Source organism: Atta colombica, unplaced genomic scaffold (assembly GCF_001594045.1).
Source record: "Atta colombica isolate Treedump-2 unplaced genomic scaffold, Acol1.0 scaffold12, whole genome shotgun sequence".
In the NCBI taxonomy this organism is placed as follows: Eukaryota; Metazoa; Arthropoda; class Insecta; order Hymenoptera; family Formicidae; genus Atta; species Atta colombica.
In genome coordinates, this window is record NW_017259206.1 from 6,207,285 (window position 1) to 6,214,905 (window position 7,621).

The 7,621-nt window shown below is 34.9% G+C and overlaps 1 protein-coding gene across 2 annotated transcripts in view; it reads right to left on the reverse strand.

The window, feature by feature from the left end:
- Positions 1-7,621, reverse strand: part of LOC108694447 (serine/threonine-protein kinase S6KL) — a 66,728-nt gene that overhangs the window by 1,585 nt on the left and 57,522 nt on the right. The gene's annotated exons all lie outside the window — the stretch shown is intronic.

The window sequence follows — 7,621 nt, forward strand, 5'->3', positions numbered from 1 at the left end:
TCGTATATATGAAAAATATTATTATAAGAATATTATTACAATACAACAAATTTTAAGAAAAGATATAAACTTGCTCAATATTTCTGAAGTGTTGTTCCAATCTACATAAAAGTTCTGACAAAAAATTTTTTAATTTTATAAAATTCATTTACTCCATTTTTTTAAATAAAATGTATTAACTCACTGTTGCAACAAGTTGTTCAAGTAACTAAGTTGTTCAAAAGAAGAATCGATATCGCGATGCTGAAATTCTGCTAAATTCAAAGCAAAATTTAGTTATTAATAAGCCGTACACCTTATGCACCCATGCCCGAGATCAAAGTTGTGGAAAAACTTTTTCATCACAGTTGCAGATGCAAGAAAGATTATATAAATTTCAACTATTATTATTTTACAATGCTGACCATATTTAATTGCTAAAAGCAATCTAATTAACAATGTTTAACCTTTATTCGATTATTTATAATAATTCAATACACTGCACTGAGAAAAATATTTGGTACGTATAACCATTTATTTTGTTAATATGTGACTAACAAAAACTTTCTTACTTTTTCATTTAAAAAATGCGTTGTCAAAATAAATTTCGATTAAAACAGCATAACTTTTTAATGAAAAAAAAAAAAAGTTTTTGTTAGTCACATCGACAAAATAAATAATTATACATACCAAAAACATTTCTCTTATAACTTAAATTGTTCGAAAGAAGGATTGATTCGGCACTTGAAAATCCGTCCAAATTGAAGACAAAATTTAGTCCTTAATTAACAGCCGTGCACTTTGTGCACTCGGGACCACAGAGTTTGCGGAAGGACCTTTTGGTCACGGCCACAGAGGTTGGGAGGGCCATAAATATCTTCTTTTACGAGAGGTAGACCGGTAAACTAGAGAAGCTATTACCAATGTGCGGATTCCGGCCTGTCCAGGCGCGCTCGGACGCTCTCGCCGACTACGGCATATTACACAGGTACATACACAGGCAGGGTCAACGGCCACTCACGACCCTCAACCTATTCGCTCGTTCATATCCCTCCACCATGTGGTACGACCTCATACGACCTCACACTTGCCGCTGCTTGCCGCCTCCGCGAGTGCGTCCCCGCGGCAAGTGTGTGGATTTCTTCGCAGCTTTGTAACACGCGCGTTGAGACTCGCGCAGAGTTCGCGCGTGTCAAACGTGCAAAACGGGACACCCACTGGATATTTCTTTTGTTGCAGCCGAGATTGTTACGCGACGCGATGGCGAAACATTACCGCACGTGCTCGCGTTGACGCGGAGAAATGGCTTTCAAACGGTGCATACGCGCGTTTATAGCATCGGAGATATCTCGGTTTTACGTAATCCCCTAATCGCAGGACGAGAGTGTAAAAAAGCAGCGGCCGTCTCTCAAAGTCATCGGAATTGTTAATAAAATAGCAGCATAAATATTCTAATGGTAAATTTCCGTCGCTCACACGAGACAGGCGACTCTACGAAACCTGAACCAACGACTTGGACGTTGAAATCGAATAGAAAAAATATCTCTTGGTAATCCGAAATAACGCCTAATTGAGTTAACTGCCAAATAAACTTCGAACTTGGGGATTAACACTCAATTTGAGTGTCATTTCAGATCGATAAAAGTATATTTTTTTCGTAAGAATAATCCAAGCAGAACAAATAGATTACGATAACGTCAAAATGACATTAAAATGAATCATGATTGATTAAAAAAATAATTTTTAATAATCATTTTAGAGTCACTTTGATGTCATCGTGACTTTTTATTTTGCTTAAGAAGAAGATGCTAGAAACACGTTTCCCTCGTTTTACGCGATATATATCTTCGAGAATTAATAAGTCTTCTCAAGGAAAATTATTCCTATGAGACCCAGCTCGAACCTCCTGCTATATAAATTTTATTAATTTCCATAGGATCCGCCTCTGTGATTCCTAGCAAAATATGTGCACACTAATCTCGTTAATTAATCTCGATATATCCAGGTTATCACGTCGTTGTTTACAAGCGAAAGAGAACAGAGGAGAAGCTCGCCAGGTCGTTGGACCACGCGCGTCTCAGATCCTGATCGCGCTCGACGCAGACTTGATGAACGGGATATTTCAATTCGATCTTGGCGCGAGAACCTTGACCGAGAATAACGGTACGGGAATGATCGTTACGAGATCGTAGACAGTAAAGTATGGCTTTTAACGCCGCTACCGCCGCCACCTCTTCTGCATAGATCGACCGAGCTGTTCGTCTCATCGGCGCCATCGTTCACGACGCTCCATCGATGATGCCGACAAGAGACTATCTCGATTTGTTACAACAAGTTAGTGAAAATCCTTGATATTAGTTAAAGATTGACTAACTTACTTGTCCAATCCTAAATGGTCCCTTGTAAGATCGAAAAAGCAAATCGACGAAACATCGATAGCGAGTAACGAATGGAAAATTTAAGCTGATCGTGTTACACGCATCTCAGTTTTCTTCATATTTAACTCTCCGGAGTTGACGTAGTCTATTGGACTCACTCAATTATATTTTTTTGGAGTTGATGTGATTTATTAGAGAACCTATGCAGTGATTGTTTGGATAAGAAAAATTCTGAAGAATAAAAATAATTCAGTTTTTTCTGCGAAGTACTGTTTATGATAACATTACGATAATAAATAGATACATTATATTTGAATTTATTAGTTCTTAGTTTTTGCATCTATTATTGTAGCAATTATTTTACACAAAAATGTCAAACATTTAACTTTTTTTGTTAATTTAGATTATTTTCATTAAGATGCGCATAGAGGCACTTGAATAATTATTGTAGCAATCATTTTACACAAAAATGTCAAATAATTCAATTTTCTTTATATTACATTGCAAATTTAAATTATTTTTATTAAAATTTACCATTCAATCTTTTCATACAAATTTTGTCATTTTGGTTTCTCGAAATTAATTAATCTTTTGATCAGCATATATTAAATGGGTCTCACAGAATCAATGTTAGTAACTTATAAATTTTGGCGTCAATTCTGGAGGACTAGAGCTTCTCGAAATGTACGATGAATTTGAAATATTGAGATTAACAAAGCATTAGCATGTCGTTAAATCTTGTCTTGCTCAACATACACACACAAATAAATGTTAGCGAATTTACGATAAGCGTTCTTCAAGACTTTGTCAGCTATCATGCAAACCGAATTACAACGTCCGTGCTGGTGCGCAATGTCTCACCGAAACGCAATTTCGCAAAATTGCACTTCCTGCCATGTGCTACCGACGTCCGGCACATTCTACGCGCAAAAATCCCGACAATCGTTCTTCTAAATACATATATCACTGGAGTGACGTGCGAGCAGCAAAAATAAAGGATACCTTTTTTCGATCTTTAGAAGGAGGATAAAATTAAGAAATTCTTTTGCTTCATTTTTCTTTATTAATCTTATGGAGCTGACACCAAAATCTGTAATACAGTTACTAATTGGGTATGTCAGACAATTTGTAATTATCTATTTGTCTGTAAAATAATTCAATAAAATACAATAATTTAATTTGATATGAATATGGACAAATAAGAATAAATCTAATTAAAAAAGAGAATGCCTATTAGTAATAAAATTATTTGCAGATCTAAGATTTTTATTAAAATATCTAATTATTAATATTTTTATAAGATGCTTATTAGCATAAAAAATTATTAATAATTGTTTGTCAATTTAATAAGTAATATTACTATTTTGGTTTTACTTCTAATAATACATTTTAATATTTAAAAAAATGTCGGCGCGCAATTTGCAAATTAGATATGTATATAAATTTACACAGAAATGTAACTACAAAGATCTGCTTTGAATATAGGTATTCTCTTATTTAATTAAATTTAATTTGTATTAATTAAAAGACACTAATAAATTTTAAGAAACTAAAACGACGTAACTTGTATAAAAAAGGACGGATAATACAATTATAAGTATATTTTAATAAGTATATTTTAATCCAAATTTACAAATGTAATATAAAAAAAATTAAATTGACATTTTTTACACAAAAATTAATAATTGAATAGATCCAACAGATTTATCGTCAGCTTTGGAAGATTAAAATAAAGTTTAATTAAGGATCATATTGTTACGATACAGTGACCGAATCCGCGAAAAGTTCAGAGTCAACAAACTCGTTTGTGTGCGGCCGCAACTTCGATCTTTCTCTCCGGCCGCGGCGAAAGAAAAAAAGGCGCGGAACGACGTAGACATGGATCTGTATGTACGTTATGCTAAATGTAAACGTACCGCGTTCACCCGTGGATTCCACTCGGCGCGCCTCGAGCAGCTAATTGTTGAGTAAACTCGAGCTTTTGCTTCGATCCAAGCGCGCCGTTCATTAGCACTGTATACCTTTCGCGGCCTTCGCCCGCAAATAATATATGTATATCGAAGAAATTTAGAGAACATCAACTCTGCGTTTATATTTCTCGAGTGTTTGAATTATTCAAGATACACAACTCTTTCCTGCAAGTTTTAGAATATAAAACTTTCGAAACTTTGTCGTGAAAATGAGACAAACGAAAGAAGCGCGTATTCACGAAGAGCTTCTCATGAGAACTTTTGCGTCCCACGGAAAGTGACCGTCACGATCATTACGGCATTGTAATTAAGACGTTGAGAAAATAAGGTGCAGAGAATTTTTTGATCATGCAGATTCCGTTAACGAGCAAGTTTTTTTGCTATGAGAAAACACTGGCCATAGTAATTTGGAAGAAAATCTCAAAAAAATAAATATCTTTTTTATGCAATTTTTTGCAAATATATAAATCCATAACAAGAACATATATTTTTACTTATATGGGACCTATTAAATTTATTTGTGATTAATCTTAGGACTTACAAAATTTTCAGTTACATAAAAAAATTATAACATTTGAATTTTATTTTAAATATAGTACAATAATTAACTTACATGAATGGAACAAAACTGTGAAGAATAAGATTATGAAACATAAAATTATTTCAAATCATTGCACTATTTAAAAAAATAAGAAAAATGTCTCAGAGTTGGACGTTGTTTACTTTGAAACTAAGAAATGAATTGTTTTACATTTTAACATACATATTGAAAAGTTAAAATGTCATCATTGCTCTTTTGATCTAACAGTGTAAGTCTTCGAAATCATCGAGCTCCAAAATATCCGAATAATTAAAGATACTGAAGAATCACCTTGATTCACGCATCAATATATCACGCATCGATATATTTATGTAATAAGAGATTTACGAAAAGGAAAATTGATGAAGAAAAGGATGTGCAAAGATCAAGAGCTGATAATACGAGGGATAGAATCGGTAGAACAAAGAGTGCCGCTTTCGTGCAAAGATGGACGGAACAAAGGATCTTCGCTGTCACGGGATTGTACATCCAGGAATCTCGCGAGACCACAGCATGGTCGTACGGAGTTCATTCGAGTGAACAAAGGAGGAGTCGTCTAATCGGATCGAGAGATTACGTCGATCAAACCCTCAGGAAGACTTGGAAATACAATGCGAGCGTCATAGAAGAGGCGTCGGTATTGCGGTGCACAGGACTCGTTTCTTGCCGGGGTGCATCGACCAGGGGGCCGGTTCTATTCCCGGCACAACGATGACGATGTTCTCACACGGCGACGTCCGTGCGCCGCCACCGTCTCGCGCGAGAAGGTAAAATCTGCAGATAAGTCTCACAAATTAAGACGACTGGAAGATCGGGTTGCTCGATAATTTTTTACGAATTGAATGAATCTACGAAAGTGAAGTTTTGAGCGATATTTGTATATATAAAGAGTAAAAAATATTATTTATTGATAAATACTTATCCATAAATATACTATATATAATACACTTGTATAATAAAAAATATATAATCCCTTTATATATATATATATAATAAATCCTTTGGAATGAATCTCATTTTAAAAGAGTGAATCTCACTCTAAAAAGAATGAAAATCTGCCACTCTTGAACAAGAATGACTATATTTCAACTTTTTTTTTTCAAAATAAGCTAAATTTTCAGTCTCTTCGAGTGAGGTTTCACTCCACGAGATTTAGAGAGTATACCATACACATTATCTACAGTGTGTTACACTCGTGATAAAACGGTATAATGTGGCATTGAAGGGTTAAGAAGCTATCAACGGTATCAGTATTGAAGATGAGGACGTGAGAATATCCCTGATGCGAAGCTTAAGGCTTTCCGAGTACTTTATAGTTTCAGTCTTACGCCGCGATATATATCGCTGTCAGATTAGAGCAAATCCTCTAAGCTCTAAACCTGACAGAGACAGAGACCAGGAGTGAATCTTAGATTCATAAAATGCATACAGTTCTAAAATCTTAAAAGAAAAAAAAAATTAATGAGTGAGTTGAAACAATACAAGAATATAACGATCGATTAAAAATTCAGACAACATTCTCGAAAACGATACCTACGTTAAAAAATATCTGTCGGAGCACCTATGATCATACAGCTATAAATAAACTTTATATCCATGCCGTCATCAGGATCGAGTCATCTTCTTCTAACAGTACACGCAATTAGAGCTGCTCAATTACACGCTACACTCATCACGCAGCAATCGACGCCGACGTACGCGGAGAGAAAGATCACAAGATGCTCGTGAAATCGGAAGAGGAGATAGAGGAAAACGACGAAGCAGGGAGGGAGGGAAAAAAAGAAGATTCAATGGAATGAGAAGAAAGATGGGAGAAAAGAAAAAGCGGAATAGCAGCCGCGGGATGCAAGGAAAAGAGGAGGCTCGTGGAAAGAGGAAGAAAGACCGGTCTTGTAGTTAGCACACGGCGGACATTAACTTCCCATTAACCATCTGCCATTAGACGGGGATGAGGGCCTCGAAGGAAGCCTGGAGGCCCACTGTGCGCTGGCGCCAGGAATAATCGCCAGGATACGTATTAGGCGCCTTATGTAAAACCTGCGTGCAAAAGTTTCTATTTATAAAGCCGCCTTGCAGCAACTGTGATAAAATCTAATCCCTTTTGACAATAATTACGATAAGAATGAGGAGGAAAACATCCATCGATATGACACACGCAATCACGGACAGCATCATCGCACGAAAGTAACCATCTCTTCTTCTATTTAATTATTTTATTGTTTAGCTGTTTGATTGTTGGCATCATTCACTTTGTTAATTTCTTTCATAAAAGTTATAATGCTGTGTTACAATCTAAACATTAATCTGTAACTAGAATGTACATATCTGAGGGTTCTGGTGATCCTGACATTTTCTTAATTTTTAAATACTGTAATAATTTAGAATAATTTTATGTTTCGCAATCTTTTTTATAATTTTGTTCTATTCATGTAGAGTAATTATCGTATCATATTTATGCTAAATTTAGATGTTAAAATTCTGAAAGAAGATAAAACTAAATAAAAAATTTTAATTACCAAGGATTCATACGTTCCTTTAGCGTCACAAAAAGTATGTATTCCTCTTACGAGTTAATTAGCAATCTTGAAAAGATTCTGGGCATTGCTGATTTTATAAAACTTAATAGGATGCAAATAAATTTTAAAGTAATTTATCATTCATTCGTTTATCTGTCTATATGAACGACTTGATGAACTACTCTCATATATATATAT